The 13,303-nt window shown below is 44.6% G+C and overlaps 1 pseudogene; it reads left to right on the forward strand.

Moving 5' to 3' along the window:
* The first annotated feature begins 7,199 nt into the window (after positions 1-7,199).
* Positions 7,200-8,338, forward strand: LOC141819193 (putative mitochondrial protein AtMg01110; annotated as a pseudogene).
* Positions 8,339-13,303: the final 4,965 nt, after the last annotated feature.

Genomic DNA, 13,303 nt, shown 5'->3' on the forward strand with positions numbered 1-13,303 from the left:
CGATAAAGCAACTGCGAAGCGAAGGGAAGCGGAGTCTAATACGGGGCAAAGAATCGACGTAAAGGTAAGGTGACGGAGGCTAAGAACGAGAGAGAGAAAGGGCTCTACGAAACGAAAGCAACGTTAATTTGCGTGTCACCAGTTCAAAAGTCAGAAAGCACTCGCACTCAACTCTCGCAAGTCTTCGTTCAAAGCAAGTTCACTACTCGGGATACCTCGGGGAGCAGCCCATTATTATAGGTAAGGAGAAGTTGCGACTATCGTATATAAGCATAAGTTATAGTTTAGCTCGCTGCGGCAGTCAGACGAGGGACATCAAAGTTGACCATCATATAGATCGATCTCGAGTGCAAAGCCAGAGCCAGTGGAAGCCGGATCAGATAGCCTGTACATAATATAAGTTCCAAGGGAAGCAGCTCACGAATCCAAGCTCTACCTCATCCAAGTATCGGGCTCTGGAGTCGGTGACTTTCTATCGGCGTCGGAACCATTCTTTTGATCTCTTATAGCTGATAAAGGAGTCCCCTTCTGGAAGTGGGTGAAAAGAACTGAAAAAGCAGTCCGATATAGCTGAGAAAGTAGTCAAAATGAGATTAGAAAGGCGACCATAAGGGAGGGCGAAGGCTCAGTCGATGAATTCAGGTGCAGTGCAAAGGTGGGCTCATCAGTCCCTGCTTGCTGAACTGAACTAATCTCCGGGAAGCAAGAAGAGTGAGTGCAATGCAAGGGCGGTCCTGTCCTCATCTCCTTCCAATCCGACTCGGGAAAGATTCCAGCCATCTCCAGTAGTAGTCGAAGAATCTTCTCCGCTCGACCTTTACTCAACGGTGGTTCATGTTCATCCCACTACGCGGTAGAGGAGGTGGACTAATCCAAGTAAGTAGCAGAGGTAGACTAATCCAAATAGCAGAGGTAGACTAATCCAATAGGACCAGTAGAATAGAGCTGGGAAAGAGTTCCTGGACGGGATCAGCATGGTTTGGGATCTCCGAGGCCTCAATAAGTAGAGTGGGCCCAATCAGAATATAATAAGTTAGGGAAGCAAGTTAACAGGCTCTGAACGGTGAGTGACGCGAGGTCTAGTGTGCAGAGCTTCGATGTGTAAAACTAGATGCTTAGCTTAGCTAGTGTGCAGAGCTTCCGGTGCAGAGCTTCGATGCGGGGCCTATTCATTCGGTTTCGGTGCTATGCTTGATCCTTTTGCTGCGTACTAAAGAGGGACGGCAAAGTTGAGCGGAGCGGGTCCAGGCCTGACTAGCGGTTCAGGCAGTCCGAGCTAGGCTTGAGATAGTTCGCTGTCCAGGCAGTCCGAGCTAGGTCATGGAGATATAGGTGCGGAGCGGGGCAAAGTCAAACGGCAAAGTTGAACGAAGTGAAATCTTTGCAAAAAGCAAGATCTTTCCCTTCCTTTGCAACCACTAAGAGTGAAAGTCATCCTTACTATAATTTATTTACTTGATTTTAGGGGCGGGAATTATTAGCACGGGATCAAGTTCTCAAGTCATGAATGAGGAGCGAAGAAACTCAACCCAATCAAAGAGAGTGGTAAAGTTGCTATGCCGAGGAAGAATCAAAGTTGCTATGCCGACCTCGAGTAGGGCCTGATAAGAGAGGCAGCCGACCGGTACCTCGGCTCGGGACTGAGGAGGAGGAGCGAGCAGCAGTGACGCGTTAGAGGAGCGACAGAAAGAACTCAGAGGGTGAGAAGCTCAGTTCGAGTGACAGCGACGTGAATGAGGAGCCGGTGGGTCCTATTGAGGCTAAGGATTGAGGAGCCGGTGGTCCTATTGAGGCTAAGGAATGTTAAACTCGCACGAGGGAGTCCAATATAACTGTTCAACCAGTCCCGCTCTACAAGTTGGTGAATTTAAGCAAAAAAGTGAGCTCATATAGCTGTTCGACCAGTCCCGCTCTACAAATAGGTTTCTTTTGCCATTAAAGTTATCCAATATGACTGAGAAAGTAGTCGCAAGATTCGGAGTGCCAATTCTCTTTCTCTTCGCTCGGGTGTGGGTGGAAGGGAGGACTCGGGAAAGCAAGTAGGACAGTCAGAAATCAGACTCGTAGTACAAGGGATGGAGAGAGAGGGCTTGTGCCAGTGGAGAAGCAATAGTGCCAGGCGGAGGAAAGCCTATGATAATAGAAGGAGCCCAGCTTAGTAACTAAGCAGACAAGGTGCTACGCGTCAAAGTAGGGGACGGTACGGCATGCGATCCTGGCTCAGTCTTTTGAAAGGTTCGGCTTTCCCAAGCGAGACAGACATGAATGAGTAGCGAGACATTATATATATAGAAATAGAAAGATGTCCCAGCCAGAAATATATAGTAAGGGCCGATGAGTGCGTGCGCGCGGTGAGCCAGACTCTTCTTCCCTTCCCTAGAGACCAGGACGAGCGTCAAGTGCTAAAGAGAAGGAGCGAGTAGACCAGCTAATTAATCTTGACCACTAAGTCATCTTATTTAAGAATGTGAGGGGCTACTTCAAGGAGCTCTCGTGGGATCATCAGCGGAGAAGCAGTCAAGCTAAGGTATTCGCCTAACTAAGTCGGGTGTCGGGTGAGCCGGAAGAAGTGCCTAACGGTTGCTATTCGGGTAATGGATATCGGTCTTGGGTGAGCCGGAAAATCAATGCCTAACGGTTGCTCATCCCAAAAATCTAGTAAAGGAGATAAATAGCCCCAAAGGCCCTACTTACTATAATTAAGTTCTAATCCGCCTGTATATAATATAAGTTCCTCTGCTATGCAGAGCAGATAAATAGCCTTTGGGGCTATTTACGACTAACTAAAATAAATATAAATTCCGCATAATTTACTTTTATATTGGGGTTTGGTTCTATAATAGAATGGAAAGGTTCGGAGTGGGTTTAGAAGCGGAGAGGCGGAACTTACTTGATTTTAGGCGTCGGAAGCTCTCGTTGACGAATCAAAGTGAATCCACCATGCCCTAATATAAAAGTAAATTTTCGATTTGGAATTTATATTTATTTTAGGCAAAGCCCACCGCTTTACTTTTCACTATAGCTTCTCACGTAGCCGTCTGCTTCTCTTCGTCGGACCTTTTGAGACTAGAACTTCCAGCTTCTTGCCGTCTGCTTATCTTCGGAGCGAATGAGAGAGAACGGAAGGCCTACGTAGCGGTGCGAGAAAGAAGGAGCAGAGCGACCTCCCCACTCGTCCCGTGGAAGAATTCTTCGATCGATGGCCCAGCTCGTGCAACAGAGTGGAACGAGCCCACCGCTTAAAGAGAGCTCAGAACTGAAGAGAGCTCGGGCTGGCTGAGTCATCCGAATCCTCCGTTGGGAAGCGACGAATGGACAAGTGCAGCCTCATCGGACGGGCAACGAAGAACTCAGTTGGGGACAGTTGGGGACGGGCACTATTAAAGTTGGGGACAGCGAAGACCTTCCTTCATGAATCTACAATTTACTTTTATATTAGGCGAATACTTTCTCACTCGGCCCCGAAGAGTCAATGGTACACCATTGACGACTTGTTGCTGCAAGTCGTGCCTGCAAAAGTAGTAGTTCCTAAAATATAGTAAATTGTATAAATTGCCTAATATAAAAGTAAATTGTCGCCCTTACTATAATTTATTTATATTTTTTAGGTAAATATCTCCTTTCTATTTATTTTAGGTAAATTCGGAAATTTCTTTATATTGATTTTAGGTGAATATCTCCTTTATATTGATTTTAGGTAAATATCTCCTTTATATTTATTTTAGGCTTAGTCGTAAATAGCCCCAAAGGCTATTTATATGCCTCTGCGTAGCAGAGGTACTTATCTTATATTATATACAGTTAGTCTACGCCTTTGGGGCAATTTCTCTCCTTTAGTCGTAAATAGCCCCAAAGGCTATTTATATGCCTCTGCGTAGCAGAGGTACTTATCTTATATTATATACAGTTAGAACTTAACTTAATATTATGGGGGGCCAAAGGGGCTATTTCTCTCCTTTAGTCGTAAATAGCCCCAAAGGCTATTTTTCTACTCAGCATAGCTGAGGTCTTTATATTATAGTAAGACGGATTAGTTTACGCCTTTGGGGCTATTTATCTCCTTTCGTAAATACTTTGGCTATTAACTTACTTACTTTTATATTGGGCCCCAAAAATATAGTAAGTTGTAGCAGAGGTACTTATCTTATATTATATACAGTTAGTCTACGCCAAAGGGGCTATTTCTCTCCTTTCGTAAATAGCCCCAAAGGCTATTTATCTACTCTGCATAGCAGAGGAACTTATATTATAGTAAGGCGGATTAGAACTTAATTATAGTAAGTAGGGCCAAAGGGGCTATTTCTCTCCTTTAGTCGTAAATAGCCCCTTTGGCTATTTATCTGCCCCAAAAATATAGTAAGTTGTAGCAGAGGTACTTATCTTATATTATATACAGTTAGTCTACGCCAAAGGGGCTATTTACGACTAATCCGAAATTTACATAATTACTTACTAGGTTTTTTGGGCCTAACTTTAAAACGAGCCTATCTGTCCCTCCTCTTGCCAGCTCGTCAGGAAGGTACTCGGGTGTATTACTCTATTCTTAAGATCTTTGCCCTTAGCCCCGAATCTAGCAAGTCAGTTCTTTATAGCCAGTGATAGTGTTAGCGGTTCCTTTAGTTTGAATTGAAAGTCAGTATAGTATGCAACTATGTTATACTGGAAGATGTTTTAATTGAATATGAAGCTGCTGTATTGTGGTGTTCTCCAAACACATGGATCTCTGCTACATCATCATCGCCACTAAGAAGTGCTGCATTCCATTCAGGGTCGGTCGACCATGCATCATCCATTTATTTTATTCACTTCAACTTAAGATTAAGATCAGAATGAGATTGGGCTAATGCGCATCTTTATTCATTCTATATAACCGAGAAGGATCTGCCCAGTCAATTGAATACCAACAGTCATCTTTGTCTCGTGTGCAAATATCAACTATTTTGGGAAATGATCATCGAGCTATTCAACTATAGCAAGTACTGTTGGGATAGTAGAGGCGTAGTCAACATATAGATGGTAGCTAGTAGGGGTGGAATCTGTGGCACCAACATAATCGAGTCACTATGGGATTGCTGGTTTTCCTAATTCTTAAGCTTAGAGATTAGCCTGTTGTGATTTACTAAAGCCTGACTCCAAACGCACATTTTCTCGGGTTCTCAAGCAGGCGTGAGATTCTTTTAAAACAACAAGGGCCGAGTGAGAACGACGGGGCCCCCAACCTTCTATAAGGCCACCCCTCTCTCTTCCGGCTCTAAGTGACCTGACCACTTTCATGCTTCGAATGAGAAGTTGTGCTTTCTTTCTTTTCTTACTTTCTAATGTTACCGAAGGATAGCCTTGATAGAGTCGTTCTACTCGTGTTCCAAGCCCATCTTTGTACGCAATAAAATTAGTTTAGCCCGTCTCACCTCCTGCTTCTGTTGTTCCAATAGCGCTCCTAGAAGAGCTAGAGGCGAAGTGGCTTTCTCTTGCTGAAAGGTATATCCCTCGGGCATTCGACATTCCCATTCATGCCGGGTTTCGATGGTTTCCGCAATGGTCGTCTTCCCCCATTAAGCAAGAGCTTGCTGGCGAGAAGGGTCAGGAGTCCTAAGCATCGAATGCAATGGGATATATTCTCCGCGTGTCTGTGGGACAAAGCAACTATCCTAGGTGCGCAAGGCTAGTAGGCACGGCGAAAGGGTAATGGGAAAGGAGTAGGGTAATGGTAATATGGTTGCAAGGTTAGGTTTAGGTACAGGAGTGAGGGTAAGGAGTGCGAGTTCAAATGCTTGAGAGTGTTCTGTTTTATCGTAGAATGATCACTTCACACTTGAGATTCGATAAGAGCTAACACGGACAGGATGTGGAAGAACGCCCTGTTAAGATGTTGAAGAAGAGTATAAGTAGTTGCACTGAGTCCCGGCCTTCTGGATTCTCTGTCCGCCCCCTCTTCCCAATAGGAATGGAAAGAGGCCCTTGCCCAGTTCGAACCCTGCTCCCCAATCGCCCCTCCCTGTCCCTTACTCGTCCTTTGAAAGCCGTCCCATCGCTATGCGCCGCATTTGAGTTAGGGGTATAGAGGTTCTAGAGCGGCTTTCTTCTGAATAGAGAGATAGGAGAAGGTAGCGCATCCACAGTAGAGAGGCCTTCAACAACACTAGGAAATGCTCACCTCGCCCCTTGCCTGCACTAAGGGGCAATGAAGTGATCAAACCCTGGCAAGTCATGCTTCAACTCGGCTATGATCCTACTATGCCAAGAATTTCAAACCCTGGCGATACGTGGACCCTTCTCACTTCCAAAGAAGCCCTCTTTTCACCTTTAAGAAATAGCTACCAGAATGAACGCTGCTCCAAGATACTGCTCAGTCAACCTTCAAACAATTTCGGAACTCTATTATGCCTACTTAGAAAAGAACCGTCCACTCAAGAAAAGAAAGAAGCTTGACCTAGCACTTAAGGCCAGATCTACGGCTGATGTTGATTGGATCTCTAACTATAATTTGGTGAAGAAAGAAAACCCTTCCGAAGAAAGCCAGCCGGGCTAAACTCCCATTGCAAGAACTCATTCTCAAAGCCGAAGATCCCTATGAAGGCACCAGCCAATGTAGTGATCACATGGAATCACTGTATGATGATTCGGAAGCAGAAGAAGTTTACGTTTTTTGGTCACTCTAAGGTCTTTCTACGTTTTGAATTTCGTAAGTAAGGGCTATTGTTTACATCACTGTACCTTAAGCAGTGTGCTGTTCATTTGCAACAGTACTATGCTGGGTCTGCAGTGATTGTAGGTAGCTCTGCAGTCAACGTAAGTCTAAGTCGAGCGGGGATACCAACTATTATACCGAAACGTCATCGATTCATCATTATGTCTCGAAGCGAAAGAGGTGATAGATTGGTAAGGGTTTATCTGTCGTGGTTCAGTGTGTGTAGAATTCTTCCTCTCGCTAAGCGGGTTAGCAAAGCGACGTTTAGTTCTATAACTACTCCCCTTCAGACATACCCCAAGGTAATGGAGGTGATGGGTAAAATGGAAGAAGGTTTTAAAGCTATCAGTCAACTTGACTTTCCTTGGATTTCCGAGATTCCTTTGTCTAAAGGAATATCTTGGAAACCGACATGGAAGACTCTGCCTAACGATGACCGCCGGTACTGGAAAGTACCGAAGCCAGAACCAAATTTTCTTCATTGAAATACGAATTGGCGGCATTTGCCTTAATGGCGCGGTTATTTAAAGGTAAGTATGAGGCTTGGCATCCTGGGATGTTGTGGTAAAAGAGGGTATTTTATCCTTATAACTATAGTTATACAACTCAGTCTTGCTGGAAGGACCTAGACTCTTTCCGTGAAACGGTTGAGCCTATCTTATTAGGTTTCCTAAAACATTTAGGATCCCTAGGTCCTGTCCCCGGTCGTTTGACGTGCACCCTATCGGGAGCCGGTAAGAGACGATTATTTGCCATAGGAAACTATGTCAAGCAACGACTCTTACATCCTGTGCATAGCTGGGCGATGCGGGTCTTATCTCGTATACCTAATGATGTTTCAATCAAGAAGGTCCCATCCACCGTCTTAGCCGCTTTCATCCTTCTTACATTCTATCCATAGATTTATCAGCGGCGAGGTGGCCAGAGATAGTCATTATAAAGATCTTAGATCTTATATTTGGACGACTCTTTGCGCTATGCGTTGTTCGAGGGGCCCTTGGCAGCAATACATTTTGGACTCATCGCCCTTTATTGAATAAGGCGAGATTACTAAATTTTTCTGCAGGACAACCCCTGGGATGGCTCTTGGGCCCTCTTCAGCCTTTCACACCATTATATAGTGTGGTTGGCTGCGTGGTTGGTTGACCCAAGGAGAAAGGTTTTATAAAGTATGCCCTTCTCGGCGACGATATAGTGATCGCCGACAGGGCGGTGGCCGAACAATACAAGGCTCTGCTATGTATGATGGATGTCTCTATATAAGAATAAAAATCAATTGATTCCACACTGGGGGCTCTATAATTTGCAAAGCAGTTCTGGATAAGAAGGGTTCAAGTTAACCTTTCGCCGGTTTCTGCTAAAGCCATACTAGCATCCTCGTCATTGATCGGACTCTGTCAGTTAGCTGAAAAGTCTAATCTTTCGAGGTTATGTCTATATAGGCTGGCTGGTGCAGGGTTCCGAGTCCGTGGGCGTATGCTCTCCACTCGTCTGTCAAGGCGCCCCCCTAACATATTTTAGTCGCGGCTAAGCGTAGTAGCGGATAAGTCCCTTTCGTACTATCGGCTACCTTTGGATTGGTGGTTAGGTAGGGGCAACCCACTTAATCCCTATTTGAAGGGGATCATAGTCGATAGGGCGAAGAGTTAGGAGTTATTGAGTTCCTTTCCTTATGTGCCTGGGGAGCCTCCTAAATAACTGGAATGGGCTGAGAAGAGTCTTTTGTAACTTATTGCGAGTAACTCGCAATACTACTATATGAGTAGTGGATTATCTTCTTTCTAAGGAAGCAGACATAAGAGTGATAGGTGAAAGTTCATTTAAATATGCCGGCAGACGAAAGCAGTCTCCTACCTCTACCGGGAATCATGTCATTAATAAGCGCCCGTGGTGTAGCTCCTTATATCTGTAGCTTCTAAGTCCTTCTTGTCTGATTCTTGTCTGAGGTATGCACAAGATACTAATTATTTCAAGCTGGTGCCGGGGGCTGCCCGTGCCCTTTGCAGCCCTTGCGCTTCCGAGCCCCCCTAAAATAAATATAAAGGAGATAAATAGCCCCAAGAAGATAAATAGCCCCTTTGGCGTAGACTAACTGTATATAATATAAGATAAGTACCTCTGCTACGCAGAGGCATATAAATAGCCTTTGGGGCTATTTACGACTAAGTAGACTAATCCGCCTTACTATAATATAAGTACCTCTGCTACGCCTCTTTGAGTCGAAAATAGACCCAAAGGCTATTTCTCTTCTCTGCATAGCAGAGGTATTTCTATTTTAGTAAGATGGTTTATTCTACGCCTTTGGGGCTATTTATCTCCTTAGCCTTTGGGGCTATTTACGACTAAGCCATACTATAATATAAGTTGAAAAGATTCGCCTTACTATAATATAACCCTAGAGTCTGAGTTCGATAAAAACAAAGACCATTAACGTTATCTGCCCTCACTTTGAAGGAGTTTGAATAGTAGCTTTCCCGTTATCTGCCCTCTCCTGAGAACTTATATGTATGGCGAGCCTATCGGGGATACCCAGCTATACTATAATAAGAAGAAAATAGGTGCTAGCCTTCCCGTGACGTTTCCCTGTCAGCGTTTCCGCTTTCATTCAGGATTCAGATCTTACAGCAACCGTTTACCGGCTTTCGCGGGGGCCGCAGCCCCACTATTGCGAAGCACTATTGGAACTTATATTATAGTATGGGCCTTTTCGTCCTTCAAACTAAGATGAAAGCAAGCAAGCCCTAATATAAAAGTAAATAGATGAAGACGCGCCAATTTGGAACACTTCCTTTGACACTTCCTTTTATTTTATACTTTCACTTCCGTAATTGAGAACACTTCCTTTTCATACTTTCACTTCCTTTCTTTTTATATTGAATACTTTCACTTCCTTTTCATACTTTCACTTGATTGACTAAATATGGATAAGATATAGCAATGGATTTCATTAATCCTCAAGCCTATGATTCTATGCATCAACACCGGACAATTCAATCATAGCCAGAAAGAGATATCCAGGCCTTTTTCAAGACAAAAAAAGGCTTACGTATCTTCTTCCCTTATCAGAACGCTTTGACCGTTTGCCATAATTACAGAAATTCCAGATTCACGAAAATCAATAGAAAGAATTTCTTTGTAGACAGAAAGGAAAGATTACGACTCTTTCCGATAGATAACCAAAGAGCGGACAAGAGCAAGCCAGAGACCTATTCCCTATGAGCTAGCTAGCCAATGAGATGAGCTACCAATTAAGAGAGCTTAAACCGATGTCCCTTACCAGCCTGTAGCTAAGAGTAGCTTCTCTACCGCACCTCCAAAAGCGGGTATATCTGTCTTTCGAAGCTCACCTTCCGGACACCAGTAAGAAAAGGTTAGTTCAGCGCGTAAAGCAAACCGACTACTTTTCGAAATATATAGTAAGGGCCGCCTAGAATGCTTTTAAGTTAAGCATAGGGAGGAAGTCAAATCGTGGAGGCCCCTCAAAAGAATTTTTTTTCTGTGGCTTGCGCTAATCAACCGAGTTATTTTAGATGCATCCTTGCCAGTGAGAAAGATTCAGCTCTGGTGTCGAGGTGCTCGCTATGTGAGAATGAAGGCAAATCGGTGTTCAATTACATTCATTTTTGGCGTGCTCCAAGGCCCAGGCCTATTGTTGAATCTGCTTGACGAATGGTTTTAAATTCATAACTGTAAAGGTGACTCTATGGTGCACATTTTCCTAGCCTGGGCTTATAATCTTGTTATGTCTTCCTAAGCTCATAGGAAACTCGGCCTTTGCCATAACTCTGTTTATGGGAATGTAGAAGCTGATTCAGGCATGACAACGCCGACGGTTTATACCAAGTGATGCAAATCCGAGCTGACGAGTGAATTAGACTTTTTTCGGCTCGTTAGTAAGGCGATGCCCCGTCGACCTGAAGATGCTAAACTTGCTCAAACTTTTTTGTCATGGATCTCTCGGTAAATCACTCATTTTAAATATGGCCATTCCCCTATTAATACTGGTTTGTTATCCATTGGGATGGAGCTGCTATTTGTACTCCGGGTCAAGCCGGTACTGATACTGATTTTGTTACTTGAAGGATTCTCTCTATGTGCAGCCCTCTCGGTATGTTATGATTGCTGGCGATTATTCTCTTGTTGTGGATGCGAAACATAGGAAAAAGCTGCTTATTAGAGCATTGAATTGACCTCATCAGATGGTTTTAACAGGCTTTCTACTAAATCAAAAGACTACTCGCTACTAACTGAAGGCATGACTGGCGCTCGTGCTTCTTTCACTTCCTCGAAAGAAGCCTTAAGTGGGGTATAGTTATGTTATAGGTGCAGGGGATCAAAGGGGTTGGGCAAAGCAAAGCTGGCAACGCAAGGCTTTCTTCTTTCTTTCAGAGTGAGAAAGGGAAACTAAACGAATTGAAGCAGTCTTCTGCTAATGCTAATAGGGCTCGAAAGCAAGAAACGGGGGCTTGAAAGCTAACGAGGCTTGGCTTCAGGTCTATGTTATGGCGAATGGAAGCGCAGACGCTTTTGGTACATGACACTTTTCCGCTACGCCCCCCTTGCCCTTTTGCTAGGAGAATTAGAATATGGTCCAAGCTGGGTTTAAAGGTCTTTCCTGCAACACTCTTCCTATTCTTTCTAAAGCCGAGAATCGGAATCCATAAAACTAGGAATTGGAGACCGATCGGTGATTCCATTGAGCGGCCTATCGACGGTTTAGACTTTCGATGCGGATGTAGACTCAGAACATGAAGATTGCTTACCGGCAGAAGAGGGAAGGATTCTCTTGTCGTCAACTCAAGCTTGCTGCCCTTAGCATAGATATTCCGTCGGTTGAAGCGGCGAATCGCCTAGGATACTCAACAGAAAGTGAGTCGGGCTCCCTCCTTGGGAACAAAGGAACTGAGGATTTCTACACTAAGAGGTGCCACTGAACTAGACAAGTTCGGCCTCGTGAGATGAGACGGAGAGGATCAGAACCTGGGGATTCAATCCTCAAGATCAACCGGTTAGTCTTCGAACGGGAGTTCTGATGCTAACCTAGAAGACTTATTCGAGAAAGGACGAAATTATTTATACTTTATACAGTTAAAGAGAGTCTTTCTTGGTTGACTGCTTCAAAAGGAATCAAATGAATCCACCCGGTCCTAGGATTGCCAGAGAAATTACTTTATGGCGACCACTGCTACTCCATTCCTGGAAACTAGGGATCTCACTGGGAAGAGCTCAAAGGGTAAAGCCAACTCAAAGTAGGTTAGGAGTCAAGATAGGAGTCAAGACTGGCAGATGTCTTCTACCATCTGAGTGGCTTGTTCCACTTATGTATGGGGTCTGGGTGAGGAAGCTTCCCCCTATTTCTACTTCTCGGTCTTCTTTTATAAATGCTGAAGAAGCTCTTGGGAGAAGATGGGCGAAAGAACAGATCGAACTCGCTCCGCACCTTGACTTAGCTTAGGTAGTTCGCGCGAGAGGGAACTTATACAAAGAAGTGAGAGGGACGTTCTACAACTACAAAGAATTGAGGGACGAGGGGAAGGCAATTCTATTGTTGCTCGCGCTATCCCATAAGGGGACGAGGGGATTGACTTATAATATCAGACTCGGGCACTAGACCTGCTTTTGAATGTAGATTATCTTGTCCCATTCACGACTTAAGCAATGCCATCTATTTATCTTACTGTCCGGATGCATCCCAATTATAGTCAATTCTAGCATCAAAAGCTAGATTAAAAAGATTCACTCTACCCTTGAAGGACCTAAGCCTAAGGGGGGATCTGATCTCTTTGTGGTGCCAAGGGAAGGGGTCGACCAACTCGAGCCTACCACATATCCCCTCAGGGTGGATCAGAGACTTGTGGCACTCAATTTAATATACCCGGGCATTTGAATGTGAATCTTCGGCATGTTTACTTGATTTTTAGGCAAAAGAAAAAGAAGCAGATCAAGCCAGCCCGGCCCGCGGACCACTGAGAACCTCTCCCGCAGCTGAACCAACTCAGTACCTTGGAAGTAGGATAGCAGCAATTAGTGCTCGCGATTCTGATGCTCTCAGTAGTTGGACTCCCCTTCTATGAACTTGTCGGGATGCTGTAGACAGAAGACTAGGGCCGTTCAGGTATCAAGACATGCGGCATCCTACATTCATGGATTTGGTGAGAGGATTCTAGTCCCATGTGCACTCTTGTGGGGAGCCTTGAATTGACAGAGTGGAAGTTCCTGATCAGCATGAGGCTGGCCGCTCTGAATATGATTCGGATCACACCCTGGCGTGCTCTCTAAAGCTAAGGTCTCGTACATGCACTCACACTATTCCTTTTCTCTTACCTGAGCCCTTGCCCGGGGAGACCCTCTTATGAGTTATATAAAGATTCATTCTCTTTGCGGCAGAAGAGATCATCTGACTTTATCAAGGAATGGTCAGTGTGATTCTTCTCCCGTACATTCTGCCTTCTTATTATCACAGGTCACTATGAGCACTCTGCCTTGCACGATCTTATACCTTGCATTCTTCGGAAGAGGATTCCCACCCTGAGGAGTTGAGAAAGAAAGAGTCGCTCCTCTGCCTCTCCTACTGTCTTCAGTTCTTGGTAATCTTTCTTTTCGAACCCATGATAG

The sequence above is a fragment of the Curcuma longa genome, unplaced genomic scaffold, assembly GCF_044706935.1.
Source record: "Curcuma longa cultivar G26 ecotype Majalengka, Jawa Barat unplaced genomic scaffold, ITB_CL_G26_1.1 contig_28207, whole genome shotgun sequence".
Classification (NCBI taxonomy): Eukaryota; Viridiplantae; Streptophyta; class Magnoliopsida; order Zingiberales; family Zingiberaceae; genus Curcuma; species Curcuma longa.